General features: G+C 36.5%; 1 long non-coding RNA gene and 1 pseudogene across 1 annotated transcript in view; one reads left to right on the plus strand and one right to left on the minus strand.

Annotated features, from left to right (window-relative positions):
• LOC141585649 (uncharacterized) overlaps positions 1-15,275 on the plus strand; it is a 419,671-nt gene that overhangs the window by 367,113 nt on the left and 37,283 nt on the right. The window contains exons 3-4 of the long non-coding RNA XR_012519251.1: positions 3,420-3,469; positions 9,342-9,529. This is a non-coding gene — a long non-coding RNA (uncharacterized LOC141585649). The remainder of the gene's footprint in view (positions 1-3,419; positions 3,470-9,341; positions 9,530-15,275) is intronic.
• LOC101038963 (PCI domain-containing protein 2 pseudogene) lies at positions 5,399-6,658 on the minus strand (annotated as a pseudogene).

The raw sequence follows: 15,275 nt of genomic DNA on the forward strand, positions 1-15,275 counted from the left end.
CTCCCACACTTTTTTTTTGATTAGTCATTTTCAAAGGATTTCTATTTGGCTTTTTGCAGGATACTCAAGTTTTCTGCAGTGCAGTACCATTTGCCATTTAGTTATTGAGGTGTGTGTGTGTGTGTATGTGTGTGTGTGTGTGTGTGTGTGTGTGTTCTTTTAATTACATTGGGCTTATTAAATGAGGAAGGGCAAAGACTTGTCAGTCATTTGAGATGCTATCTTTGGCTAAATTTAATTCATGTTACATCTGTGACTTTCTCAGGGCGAGAAAGAGTGAATATTTTAGTGAACTAAATGGTCAATTTGACTTAGTGAGAAGTTTGAAAGAAATAAAAAAAAAAAACTTTTGCCGAATTGATAAAGTCAGGCAATAATATTGATGTCTTGGGAAAACAGATGAAGAGAGACTCAAGTAGTCTAAGAGAATCCCTGATGAAACTATTTACTTTCAGCAAGATTAATAACTTATTCTGAAAAAATGGAATCTTATTGTACCTCTATATTTGTGAAGCGTCTTGGACTAAACTATATTTAAGATAGTTCTTATGGTTTATGTTTGTATATCAATTTTAAAATGAATCAAATTTGTTATTAAGGTGTTACTCAAGAAAACCTTTGTTTGAATTATTTTCTAGCAGATATTACTGTTTGGTGTCAGATTTGAGTACTACTGAGAATAAACTTTAAGTTTTGCCAATTTTCTCAACATTTACTTCAGTTTTAATAATACCCTGAACTTTGACTGTCTCAGATACCAATGTCCTCAAGCTGTTTTCCTGATTTTGCTTTTTTACAACCTTTGGAAATGGCAACATCTTGCGAAAACTTAATCACAAAGGGCTGTCTACAACTTCAATCCTCAATTTTTATATAAATAGAAGCTTTCATCAAACTATAGTTTAGATTCTAGACCATAACTATTATTCTTAACTTCAGAATAAGACCTCTAACATCAGTCATAATACTGTGGTGAAACTGAATTATGCTTTTGTTTCACAACAAACTATATTTCAAATCAAATTTGGATAAATTACTTTATCCGAAAAACTGTTTTTGAATGAGGCCCAAACTTCCAAATCTCTGAAATCACTGTTTGATATTTCTAGGCCAGCTGCTTCTAGCAACCTTGCCTTGCCTCCAAACACACAGTCTTTACAACCTCTCTCTCTCTCTCTCTCTGTCTCTCTCTCTCTCTCTCTCACACACACACACACACACACACACACACACGAGTGGTATTCACACCTGTAAGGCATTCTCTGTGCTGTTTTTAAACTCTTTCACTTAAAAATGCACATCAGCACCTTCACCTGAATAGCCTATTTACCACCCCTGTCTCCACTGATTCTCATTACTTCCCATCACATAACCATGTTTACTTCCTTTATAGACATTCAGCCAACACTGATGTTACTTTCTATTTACTGCATGTTCATTTTCTTCCTGTTCCTGGTAAAATGCAAGTTTCTGAGGGTGACACCTTGCCTCTTTCCTTCGCCATTTTACATATTGCATCTGAACTCATGTCTGATTAGGAAATGCTCAATAGTATTTATTGACTTGTGATCCACGTATTCATTCACTAAATAATATAAAAAATCCAATTTCAGACACCAATTATTTACTTACAATATCAAGCATGTTTTATATATTCTGTTGCAATGCAATTTTGCACATTACAGAGCCCCCAACACATGTAAATGATGATGATATCATGGAAAGAACATGGATTTCATCCATAGACAAAACTAGATTTAAATTTCAGCTTCTAGCACTTGCTAACTCTGTGACTATCTGAGATGACTTTTTGGCCATTGGTGTAAGAAAAAAAATAAATACTGCCAACTTGAGAAGAGTGATCAGGCTGTGACTATAAAGAGCATGAATAAGGATTCCAAGATGTTTAAGTAATGTTTCATTTCTTGATCTGGGACGTACGCAGGTGTGTTCAATAATAATTCATTGATTTATACATCTATAATAGATGTGATTTTCTGTGTGTGTTTATGTATGCATTATTTCTAAATTAAAATGTAAATAAAATAGTAAATTGTTGGGTCCAAGAGTCTCAAGAGTGCTCAGTTTTTTAAAGTTATTGTCAAATTTTCTTTGTAAAAGTTACTGTTGGCTGGGTGTGGTGGCTCACAACTGTAATCCCAGGACATTGGGAGGCCAAGGCAGGAGAATCACCTGAGGTCAGGAGTTTGAGAAACCCTGTCTCTTCTAAAAAAATACAAAAATTTACCTGACGTGGTGGCGGGCACCTGTAATCCCAGCTACCTGGGAGACTGAGACAGTAGAATCGCTTGAACCAGGGAGGCAGAGGTTACAGTGAGCTGAGATCACACCATTGCACTGCAGCATGGGTGACAAGAGCAAAGCGCCATCTCAAAATAAATAAATATATACTGTCAATTTACATTCCCATCATTTGCTCACTCAAGCAATCAACATATGTTTACTGTATACTTTCTAGTCACCAGTACTAACAGGCATTTGACAACTCAGAAATTTGTTTAAATATACCTTTCTCAATAGCCAAATTTATAACATTTATGTTTTTTAATAACTAGTGAAGTTTAATTTTTAGTATTTTTTTCCACTGAAATATGTTTTTTGTTAATTATCCATTCAGATTGTGTGAAGTTTTATTATAACTTTATATGTTTTTAAAGAACTAACTAATAGTTAATTCTTGCAGACTACTTAGTATTATTTTTTCTGTTCAAAATAGGGATTCTGGATAGAGATTGAGGCTCCATAAAATTTCCACCAAACTTATATTTCACTTATGCTCTCACTTTTACTCAACAAAATATTGGAAGGGAGTATACTAAAATATTGTGAGAAACTTGACTTACAAGATAACTTACTTATAAAATAATTTGAATTTTCTTATTTATATATTTAGAAATTTTAATATTTTCCAAACACAGAGTTTACAATTTAAAAAATAAATAAAAGCTAAGTAAATGGCATAAAATTTGGTGCATGGAATGTTTTGTTTTCTTCTTACCACTCTATATTACCTTTATTATCTCTTCTTTCCTAGCCCAATTTTCTCTATGATCTAGCAATTCTGGAATGATTATAATCTACTAACTTCGAAGTTCCATGGTGGGAAATATGTGCTCATCTTTGTAAACAAATACAGAAATCTAACAGGGGAATTATGACCATAAACCTTTAGTGGCTTAGTAGCAGTAGCAGTAGAAATTGTGTGTATCCTTTTAGAGGCTGTTGATGAGTTTATTTTAAACTGTAGGTTGATTATGGTGACAGTTATGATGGGCAAAAATATTTATTTACTTTAATATGTGTCAGTCATTCTGCTAAGCATTTTATTTGCCTCATCTTATTAAACCCTGATAACATATCTACACTACAGGTTTTAATGTTATGTCCATTTTACACAGGAGGAAACAAGGCCCGACAGAGATTGTATAATCTTCCCAAAGACACACAGGTAAATAAATCATGGACCTGGGATTCAACCTTGGAAATCTGAGCCTAGGGACAGGTACAAAAACTGATGGTGTAAGTTACAGTGCGTATGGCAGTTCTAGAGGTGAGTGCGTGGTTCCCGTCCTTAAGGAATCTCCTCTTGGTAACACATGACTACAATGTTCATCTTAATATGGCTGATTGTTATTCCAGAAGGAAGCATAAAGCCATGAGAGCACATAGGGGCTAAACGTAAATGTTAATATTTTTTCTTAACATCCTAAAAGTGCTTTTCTTCATTACTAAAGCAATGCAATGCAATGCAATGCAAGCTAAATACCTGTATAGATAAACCGAAGACATATTTAATATGAACCAGCTAAAGTTAATAAGCCTACCACTCAGGGTGGTATTATCCTTTCAAATGTTTATCTGTATAAACTGACAGAATTGGGATCCCAGAGCTCACACTCTGTAACCAAACGCTCTGGCGCCATGACTCAGGCCTTTCCACATGTTGTTTTTTTTAAGCTTGGACTGTTCTTCCTTTAAATTTCAACTGGCAACATTTTACTACTTCTTCAGATCTCAGCTGAAATGTTAGTCTCAAAATAAGTTACTTTCCTTGTTAAACTCTTTTATACTATAATATGTTTTATCATTGGACTTATTACAGTTCATAATAAGCAATTTATGTTTAATCAGAGATTTTTGTATTTACTACTAACTCCTCACCAATGGGTATTTCCTTTGTAGTACATCAGAGAGTCACAGGCAGTACTTTTTCATACACTTAATAGGGCAAATTTTCCTACATTTCCTAAATATGCAGGCAGTAATACAATGTAACAATACCTTTTAGAAATAAATAAAATGTTTAATGAAGGATCATTTACCCATTAATTTAAATTTAGTCTCTTGGAAAAACATTCCTAATTGAATTTTTTATCAGCTACGTTCTATTTTTTCTTCCCGTTTTTGTTGTTGAAAGTCAATAAGTCCAAAAGTAGGAAGAAAAATAAAGTAATAGACTCAGTTATTAATGATAATTAATTTCAAACTTGTCACATTAAAGTCATGTTTAAATTTTGAAAGTATTATCTACCTTTTCTCATATCAGGTTATCTGCAACCCATCTACAAATCTTGAGTAGTTGGTATTGATTTTATTTGGCATTATAATAGTGTTTTTGCATGTCTAACAGCTTAAAAGCAGAGGTTTGAGTATCGTTATGAATTATGATAATTATCATAAATTAAATGTCACTTGCTGCTTATCTTGCTTTATCATTAATTCATGCTAGGGTTGGAAAACTATAAATATAATTTGGGAATGCTTTTCTATTATAACCTAATTTTATATCTAATTTTTAAGCATTGCTCAAGATTTAATAATTTTATTTTTTATTTTTTATTTTCAAAAGCAAATAAAATAAGTTTATTGGGATGTAACCCCATCATAAATTGAGGAGCATCCATACGGGCAAGCTATAAAATCTGGAAAATTTAAATCAAATTAAATTCTCCTTTTAAAAAGATGCCTTAAGTTAACCAATCACTTTGATGGCATAAAATATTCAAATTTGATATATAAAAATAGATGGATCCGGGAAGATACAATGAAGAACATGCCATGTGTATAAATTCAGAATACCCTTCTTGTACAAAGAACTACAAAAAAGTCACAAAGACAGTCTTCTGGAACCACGATTAGGAGAGGTGAGTCGGAGCTGCCTTCACACAAAGCCTCCTTCAGAGAAGTTTCACAAAGACTCCAGAACCAGCTGAGTTTTGTGAAAAAGGAAATTCCAGGTTTTTATGGGCTGAAATTAGTTACAAATGAAGGAGGAGACTGACTCAGGTGTGCTGAAACATTCAGCCTCAGCGTCCCTGGGAAAAGCGCCTCCAAGAGTTCCAGCTTCAGAGAGCCTTGTCGCAGTTCCGGCGGGGTCTCATCAGCGCAACCAAAACGGAAACAACTGTCCCCCATCCTCAGGGCTACGTGTACATTCAACACACCGTGGACAGCGGAGGAAATGGGTTTTGCTTGTTGACCATGAGCTTCTGATGCTGATGCGATATGTAGCCTTTGATGTGACCCATGCATGTCAAGTTAGCCAGAATGCACTGGACTTCATCAATGTCCACGTCCTCCACCTGCATGAATTTCAAGGCAACCAGAAAAGCATCCAGAGATAGCTGGTGTGTTTTCAGTAACAAATAGCCTTTTTTAAAGAAGTTCCTGTAGGTGATGATCTTCAGCTTCTCGGGGATGAGGAAGATCCCACAGCGAATGAAGAAGGCCTCGTGCTTCCCCAGCGCCTCATGCAGCAGCAGCGGGTTGCCCTGACTCACAGCTCTGGTGACTTCTGCAAACTGCATCAGGTGATACTTTTTCAGGAGCTCAACAGTGGGCATGTGACCCAATAGCATTTTTACTGGAAGCAAATAGATGAGAATCATCCTTTTGTTCTTCTGACTGGAACGGTGGCAATGCTCAAAGGCAAACGACAGGTACTCCTCGGCTTGCTTAAAATCACCGTCAAACATGGCCTTGTGTCCAACGTAGTATTTGTATGTGACTCTGTGCAGTGCTGTAATCGTCTTTCAGATTTGAGCTGTCAATTGCTCTAATTAGGGGCTTACATAAATGGAGTTTGTTGATCTTGAAGTAGATTTTAAACAGTTGATTCACCAGGAACAGCATACCCCACTTCTTCGAGTCCTCGATACCAGCGCGGGTGTCGCTGGCACAGACCTGGAAACAGCTCATCAGTAATTCTGCTGCTTTTTCTAACATGTCCCCAACTTTGCTTTTTCCTTTCTTTACCAACTGCTGATCTGCATTGTTGGCAAACACTCGAAGGTCAAGCGCGACTGCATACATGACAGGCAGGGCCCAGTTTTCTTCTTTGTGCGCCTGGAATGCTCGCAAGAATGACTGGACGATCACGGTCTGGCACTTGTATGCCTCTATGAAGTCATAGTTCCCCACTGTGTGTGTGCACCTTAAAGGAGCCGCAAACATTTCATCATAAGGGGGTTCCAAGACTTGTTGACACTTCTCCTCTGGAGAGGCCATTTGAAGTCGTGGGTTTGCAACATGAGGATGTTTAAAAGACACCAACTCTGCACAAGATGCTCCATCTCTGGTGTCGATGGCTTCATACACCTGCTGCAGGTACTGGCTGATGGTGATGTGCGCCATGGGAGCGTCGCCACCGATGCCCCAGGCGGGCCAGCTCAGTAATTTTAGAAATTAAGTAATATTGTTAGATTACTAATTGACTCCTTAAAGCCCAGCCTCCTTTTCTTTCTTAATAAAAAGACTATAATATTATTTAGGCTAAAAATGAGGCCTACTAAAAGAATAGATTTCCTTGGCTTTCCAGAAGCTAGTTGTAGTTACATAGGTAAGTTTTACCCTATGAAATGTAGGAAAAAGTACTGTCCGTCACTTCCACTAATTCTCCTCTTCCTCTCATTTCTATGACTGCTGCCTTGAGCTTAAGCAGTCATCTTTGACTGTGAGGGGCTGTTTTAAGTGGTGGCTACTTACAATGAAAACCAGGGACCAGTCCTTAAGTGTCTCAGTCTGAATTTATTTCTGCAAGTATTAGCCTTTGTGTTGGAGCAAGGTTTTTTTGGTATATTTTGTGTATACAACCAAATTTAATCCTAAGTAAAACGTATTGATATTCACCTCAAATATCCAAACTTAGAAACCAGATCAACAATTCAAGTGTCCGTTGCATATATGAAATGTCTGTGATAATTATTGAACTGTAAATTCTAAAGTAGAGGAGATAAGATGCACTTACTGCCCTGTAAATTCTGAACTGTAAATTCTAAAGTAGAGGAGATAAGATGCATTTATTGTCCAAGACTGCAGATCTGAAAGGTGCTCTTAAGGAAGTCAATGCTTTCCTTCCACTCTCATCATTATAATAATGTCTTCTAAATACTCATTCTTTATTATCTATTACTGTTAACTATCTGATAATATGTAAGAAATTACCAGAAACTGAATGGCTTAAAACAACACATATTTAGGCAGCTTCTTCAGATCAGGAGTCTGGGCAGGGCTTTGGTGTGTTCCCTGCTTCAGGGTCTCCTCTGAAAGCAGCAATTGAGACACCAGTATGGTTGCAGTCTTGTCTCAGAGATTAACTGCTTCCAAACTTAACATGGTTGATGTGGAATTCAATCTCTTATGGACATTGAGAGTGAGGAGAGTGAGGTCTCAGCCTTTTCTTGGCTGTCAGCCAGAGGCTGCTCTCAGTTTCTGACTGGTAGCTGACCAGAGGCCACCTTCACTACGTTGCCACGTGGACTTACTGACTACTTACTTGCAACATGACTGCTTACTTCGTGCTAGACGGCAAGGAAGAAAAACTCTGCCGAGACAGTTGTGACAATCTTACGGTGTTCATCACAGGTTGAAATAATATATTTATCCCAATTGCTACAACGAACCTCAAAACATTGATATAAACCAGAATTTGATTAAATATGCTCTTAGTTGCTTCTCCACATTGTGAAATTGTAGTAACATTTTAGCCTTTGAAAACCCATTTCATAATGTACATTTCTTTTTATCTTTTTAGCGCTCATTTGATTAAACAGGCTCTTAAAAGTTGTTTCTCCACATTGTGAAACTGTAATAAAATCTTTGTCCTTGAAAACCCATTCAATGATGTACATTTATTATTATCTTTCCGGTCCTCACTTCTTATCAGGCATTTCATTTAAAAAATCATTTATAGTAGAATTACATTATTCCTATACAACAGTATAATCTTTGAGTTTTATGGTTTTATATTAACTGTTAACTTCAAATATCAGCAAAAACCAGGACTGTGTTTATTTTGAATTTTAAAAATACTGGATGCTTTCCAGTATGCTTATTTTCTGTCAATGCATATGTAGAATATGCCTCAGAAGAAATTTATAACCTGGATCCTGAGCTACGACAGAGATGTGCTAAGTATATGGTGATTATAAAATTAGCAATATCTGTTGCATAAAGTGGATATAGTAGCACATGACAACAATTATGTTAATTGCCTTGGTTATTTGGGGAACTGCACAAGAAAAATGAAAAATCGACTCTCATTTAACTAAATCTTGAAAAATATTGAAAAAAAATAAAACCATATATGATGAAATAATTAAGATAAGCAAGAGTTCTCCAGGCAATTATTGCATGGGGAAATTTCTCTAAATTTGTAGTCTAGTCATGTTTTAGCTTTGATTGTCTAATAGCTAGCTGAGTCAAAGCAGCAAGTCATTTAACAGCTCCAAGTCACAATTTCTTTATTAGCAAAATAAGGATACTAATACTGACTACATATGGATGTTTATAAAGCTTAAATTGGACAATGTGAAAGCCAATTGCAAATTGCTGGACAAATGTTACTCATTAAAACGTATATGATAATACTTTGTCCAATATGAAGCACCATTTACCCCCAAGGTATTTGAATTGAAATGAAGCATACAGATTTTTTCTATACAGCATTATTAGTGTCTATGTTGGAGGTTTGCTTATTCAGCAAATAGTATGGCTCATAAACATGTATTTGTTATGGGGCTGTAAAAGAATACAAGTCATTCTTACATATTTCTATTATTATCTATATTAATTGTGTTAGTCAGAATGTACCTGACATAGTTGAGGTCTGCACAAATGCTATTTCAGCCAGTAAACTGGCTGGAATTTGGTGAACTACAAAATATGAAAAAATGCTGAGTTAACTGAGATCTTCTCAAAAAGAGGGTTATATATGTATATATATTTTTTTATAGTTCACTAAACTCATTTCACAACCTGCTAACGGATGGCAACTGGCAGCTTGAAAAACAGTGATGAAATCTCATATGCCCACATGACAGGTCAGAAAGTTGAGGCCCTGAAAGGGGAAGCCACCTGCAGAGGTCACAGAGTTGAAGCAGATCTTCGCCCGGAACCAGATCTTGGATCCTGGTCACCGACAGGCTATGAGGCATCCCACTTTCCACCCCTAGGCACTGGGAAGATCTTCAGCTCCTGACTGGCCCCTCCTCTGACTCCAAGGACACAGGTGCTTTCCTGCTCCACGCCCACTTCTCTCTCCTTTCTCGCTTTCTAGCCTGTCCTTCTAGCTTCCCCCAAATATCCTGACATTATCAAGCTCTGGGCAGCAGAGGTGGTGCAATTTCTTGGCATTCAGGCAGAGTAAGGGACTGGTGAGGGTGAAGAGGAATGAGCCCTGGACTGATGCCCAGACCTGTGAGAGGCCCAGGGCAATGGTCTCAGTGTCTCCAAAGTGCACTTTCTCACCTGTAGAAGAGGAATAGTGAGACCTGAACATCTTTCCTCTTAGGGTTATTGTTGAGATTCAACATGTACCCATCACTAGCCCTGAGAGTCTGGGGGAAACAAATGCCTTGGGATTCCATATATAATGGCAAAACAACCCAAGAGTAGAAAAGGGGTTGAGCTTTTAATGGGTTGTTATTGAGGACCTCTTATGTGTCAGATACTGAGTTAAGCATTTCATCTGCATTATATCTTATTTAAAAAAAAAAAGAAAGAGAGAAAGAAAAAGAATAAAAAAAGAGAATGAAGGAGAGAAAGAAAGAGGAAGAGGAAGAGGGAGAGAGAACGGGGGTGTTGCTTTATTGCCCGGGCTAGAATGCAGTCTAAAAATGGGTATGCCTATAATTGTGCTTAATAATAGAGACATAAAAAAAATTTTTTTAAATGAGGGAAGAAAAAACTAACAAGCAGCCAACCAATATTTCATTTAAACCTGTAAATAGGTGTGATGTGATAAGAGTGTATATTTTGTGTATTTAAAGTGGAGAGTTCTATAAATGTTAATTAAGTCTACTTGTTCCAGATCTGAGTTCAAGTCCTGGATATTGTTGTTAACTTTCTCTCTCATTGATCTGTCTAATATTGATATTGAAGTCTCCCACTATTATTGTGTGGGAGTCCAAGTCTCTATAAATCTTATATATCAGGGTATTCCTGTATTAGGTGCATATATATTTAGGATCTTTAGCTCTTCTCGTTACATTGATCCTTTTATCATTATGTAATATCATTCTTTGCTTCTTTTGATCTTTGTTGCTTTAAAGTCTATTTTATCAGCAAAAATTGCAACTCCTGCTTTCTATTTATTTATTTATTTTTGCTCTCCATTTGGTTGGTAAATCTTTCTCCATCACTTTGTTTTGAGTCTTTGTGTATCCTTGTATGTGAGATAGGTCTGGATGCAGCATGCCGATGGGTCTTGGCTTTTTTTTTTGCCTGTCTGTGTCTTTGGATTGGGAAATTTAGTCGATTTAAATTTAGAATTAATAATAATATATGTGAGTTTAATACTGGCATTTAATGTTAGCTGGCTGTTTTGCCCATTACTTGATGTAAATTCTTGATTATATTGATGCTTTTTACTTTTTGGTATTTTTTAGAAAGGCTGATACTGTTTGTTCCTTTCTATGTGTAGTGGTTCTTTCAGAAGCTCTTGTAAAGAGGCCTGGTGGTGATGAAATCTCTGAGTGCTTGCTTGTTCACAAAATATTTTACTTTTCCTTCACTTATGAAGCTTAGTTTGGCTGGATGTAAAATTCTGGGTTGAAAGTTCTTTTCTTTAAGGATGTGGAATATTGGCCCCCACTCTCTTCTGGCTTGTAGGATTTCTGCTGAGAGATCTGCCATGAGTCTGATAGACTTCCCTTTATGGATAACCTGACCTTTCTCTCCGGCTGCACTCAGTATTTTCTCCTTCATTTCAACCCTGGTGAATCTGGCGATTAAGTGCCTTCAGATTGATCTTCTTGAGAAATATCTTTGTGCTGTTCTCTGTATTACCTGGAGTTGAATATTGTCCTGCCTTGCTAGGTTGGGAAAGTTTTCCTGAATAATATCCTGAAGCATATTTTCCAGCTTGGATTCATTCTCTTCATCACATTCAGGTACACCTATCAAGCGTAGATTAGGTCTTTTCACATAGTCCCATATTTCTTGGAGACTGCTCGTTCCTTTTTATCCTTTTTTTCTCTAATCTTGTCTTCTCATTTTATTTCATTAAATTGGTCTTCAACCTCTATCTTTTCTTCTGCTTGATCAATTCGGCTGTTAAAACTTGTGCATACTTCGCGAAGTTCTCGTGTTATGTTTTTTAGTTCCATTAATTCACTTATATTCCTCTCTAAATTGTGTATTCTTGTTAACATTTCGTCAAACCTTTTTTCAAAGTTCTTAGTTTCTTTGCATTGGGTTAGAACAAGTTCTTTTAATTCACAGGACTTTCTTATCATCCAGCTTTTAAAGCCTGCTTCTGATAATGGAACACACTCGTTCTCCATCAGACCTTGTTCTGTTGCTGATGAGAAACTGTGACCCCTTGCAAAGGGAGAGGCATTCTGATTCTGGGTATTCTCAGCCTTTTTAGGCTGGTTTCTTCCCTTTGTTATAAATTTATCCATCTGTGATCTTTATAATTACCATCTTTATAGTTGGGTTTCTGAGTGGGCGTCCAACTTATTGATTCCCAGCGCTAAAATCTGAGCAACCCACTGTGCCAGCGGCGTTAAGATTGATGGTGCTTTTCTGACTCTGTACCAAGAACCGCCGCACAAAGGCAGTGGCAAAACTGCCTCGCCAGTCACAAGAGTCGCACTGGCGACCCGTGGGGCTCCTCCGCTGGGAATCTCCTGGTGCGTGAGCAACAAACATTCGTCTGAAAGTGTGGCGTCCTCTCGTTCTCTGCGCTTTCACTGGGAGCTACATTCCCGAGCTGCTAGTGATCACCCATCTTGGATCTCTCTCCTTTGTTCGTTATTCAGGTAACTATTTCCTCTTCTTAAAACATTATTAGCTTGAGTTTACTTTGTTTTTGTCTTACTGGAATAATTCTTCCAGTAAGCCAGTATCTCAATTGCTGTCTTCAATATTCTTCCTTCTTCAGGAAACTTGGAGATAGCAGTTGAAAGAATTTGTTTTCCTTCGCCTAATTATCAGTAGAAGAATTGTAGAACTTACTTTCATTTAAAAGTAACCAGGTGAAGAAACAACATAAAAGATGTATAGAGAAGGAGGCAAAAAATATTACTCATATTTCTACATTGACTGTGGGTGGATCACAGAGGACTGACCCACAGTCAACCTAGAAATATGAGTAATTTTTCCCATTGTGTTTTTTTTCTTCTAATTTTAAAAATCCATCTTTATTACTTGTGTAGGAAGTTTGTATGTGGAATACATTGAATGAAAGACTGTGGATTCAAAAACTGATTTAGACACTAGATACAGAAACCTGAGCAAAATATATCTTTAAATCTTTGTTCTGCAACAATCAAATGGTGGGAAATAAAATTTGCTATAAAATTTATTTAGAGTATTAATCAAAGTGTTCTTTACTGCAGTTTTAATAAATTTCCTCAGCATTTTATCAAAACGGCACATGCTAAGGAGAATAATAATCTTTATGTCTGTATATCTAAAAGTATTTTTAAATCTTCTTCTGAAATTTGACCTCTTAACAGTGTTTGATTTTATTTCTTCCTTCACAAAACACTCTTTTCCATTAGCAAACATGACACCATACTTTTCCTATTTTTCCTCTGCTTCGTAAGTCACCCATCTCAGTTTCAAAAGAGTCATTATCATCGATCTAGGCAATAAATGGAGTTATCTGAGGCTCACCCTTCCTTCCTTCCTTCCTTCCTTCCTTCCTTTCTTCCTTCCTTCCTTCCTTTCTCTTTCTTTCTCTCATTATCTTTTTTTCTCTCATTCTCTTTCTTCTTTCTCTCTTTTCTCTCTTTTCCTTTCTTTCTCTCTTTCTTTCTTTTCATTTTGTTTTCTCCTCTCTGGTAATTTCATCTTTCTCTATATTATTATTTATCATCCATATAATAATAGTTCAACTCATCAATGTACATAACCAGATAAGATTTATTTCTTTGGAGCCTGATACAGGGATATGTGTGTCTGTGTGTGTGTATACATATATCACAAACTACTCTTGAATGTTTCTTTCTCATCTTAAATTTGATATACTCAAAACTAAACTGACAATACAAATAACTTTCTCCTAAAATAAAATAAATAACAAGTCATTATCCAGTATCATTCCTTGCTTTTAATCTAGAATGTCATGTCTTGATAAGTTTCACCATATTCCATTGGGATATACAAGTCCAAAGCTTAGGAATTTCATCAACACTGGCTACTGGCTTCTCTTTCCTCACACACTTACTCTATCATCAAGTTCTAAACATGTATGTATTCAATACACTTCTTCTTTATCTACTTCTCTGCTACTAGCCCCCCAGGTGGAGAAACTATTTTCTTCCATCTAGACTACTGCAACCATCCCCCAGTTCAATCTCCTAGAGTCCACTCTGGCTCCTTTTAGATCTGCTCTTCAGACTGTAACTCTGTCTCAGGACACATTCCTGACATTGTCGTGTCCCCCACCAAATTTGTTGAAATTATTTAATTGGTTTCCCCTTGTTTTTAGAAGAAAGCCTAAAGTACTTAGTACAGGACAGTTGTCTGGCCACTAGTTTCCTTTTGCACCACTTTCTCTTGCTGTCTCAGTGTCTCAGGTTCGTTTTCAGTATCCTCTGCCAAAGGGAGCTTACACATGCTGCACTTTGCCTTGAGCATTCTCATCAACCTCTCCCATCCTGCTTATCTCTCGTACATTCCCTCAATACTGGCTCAAACACATCTTCTGTAGGAAAGCTTGCTGTGGTGCTCCTGTGTTTTTAGGTTTTCTTAAAAACTCTCATCTGCAATGGTCCCTTCCTTTATAACACTCTTCTCCATCTTATTTTGTGTGTCTTTTTGGTGTGCCTATCTGAATAATGTCTGCATCTTTCTGTAGACTCCCTGAGAAGGGTGACTGTTTCCCTTTCACTCACCTGCAGTGCCCAGAGCATGGAAGCGTAAATAAATATTTTGTTCATACTTCTGTTAATGTAAGGAGCTCCACAATATCTAGGCTTTATAATCCTATTCTTATTTAATGCCTGCATATCTGTTTATCTTTGTTCATATTCACTTTTTAAATTTGCATCAAGTTGATTGAGAAGTTATTTCATGAAGCATTTTTAGTAATAATGATAGTGAATTTATATAGCAGTTCTTTGGAAAAGCAATCATGCACTTCAAGTAAAAATGATTTATGTGTGTGATTTTTTTTTTCTAAATCTTCAATTCACCTTTCTTTAAAATACAGCATTAAAAGCAAAAGTACCTATTATACCCCTAATGTTAAATGGAAATAAAATACCATTACACTGCCTTGTTCTTTAGGGTCTATTGGAGCAGGAAATCAATATCACCATTAGCTCAAGTACAATCAAATATTCTTTCCAATTTCTGTCACTTGCTGTCACCTGCATTTTGAGTTTCATGACAATTTTTTCAAATACTCTCTTTCCGCACACTTCTGTAAAGTTCTCACAACTGTCTAGATAATTTTCAAAGGGTCACCATTGAGCTAAATAGGATTAAAATTTGAATATGAAATATAACTCATGTAATGGGAGCATGATTGTCTCACTTTCCTTTCTGCCTGTAAATGCTGTTTTCATAGAAAACAGGGAAGTGGAATAAAAAATTTCAAGTTTGTGCAGCAGAATTTAGTAATATAATGATTTAGTTATTGACAGCAGGGTGTGACACACTTGGAGAGGCCATAGTCACTCACATATACCAACCTGCTGGAATGAGGCAAACAGGAGGCATGATAAATCATTAAGCAGCCTGATTTTAAAAGCTCAAAGGAATCATAAAAGAAAGAGCTTAGAAACAAATTAGTAAGTTGA

Source organism: Saimiri boliviensis, chromosome 9 (genome assembly GCF_048565385.1).
Source record: "Saimiri boliviensis isolate mSaiBol1 chromosome 9, mSaiBol1.pri, whole genome shotgun sequence".
Lineage (NCBI taxonomy): Eukaryota > Metazoa > Chordata > Mammalia > Primates > Cebidae > Saimiri > Saimiri boliviensis.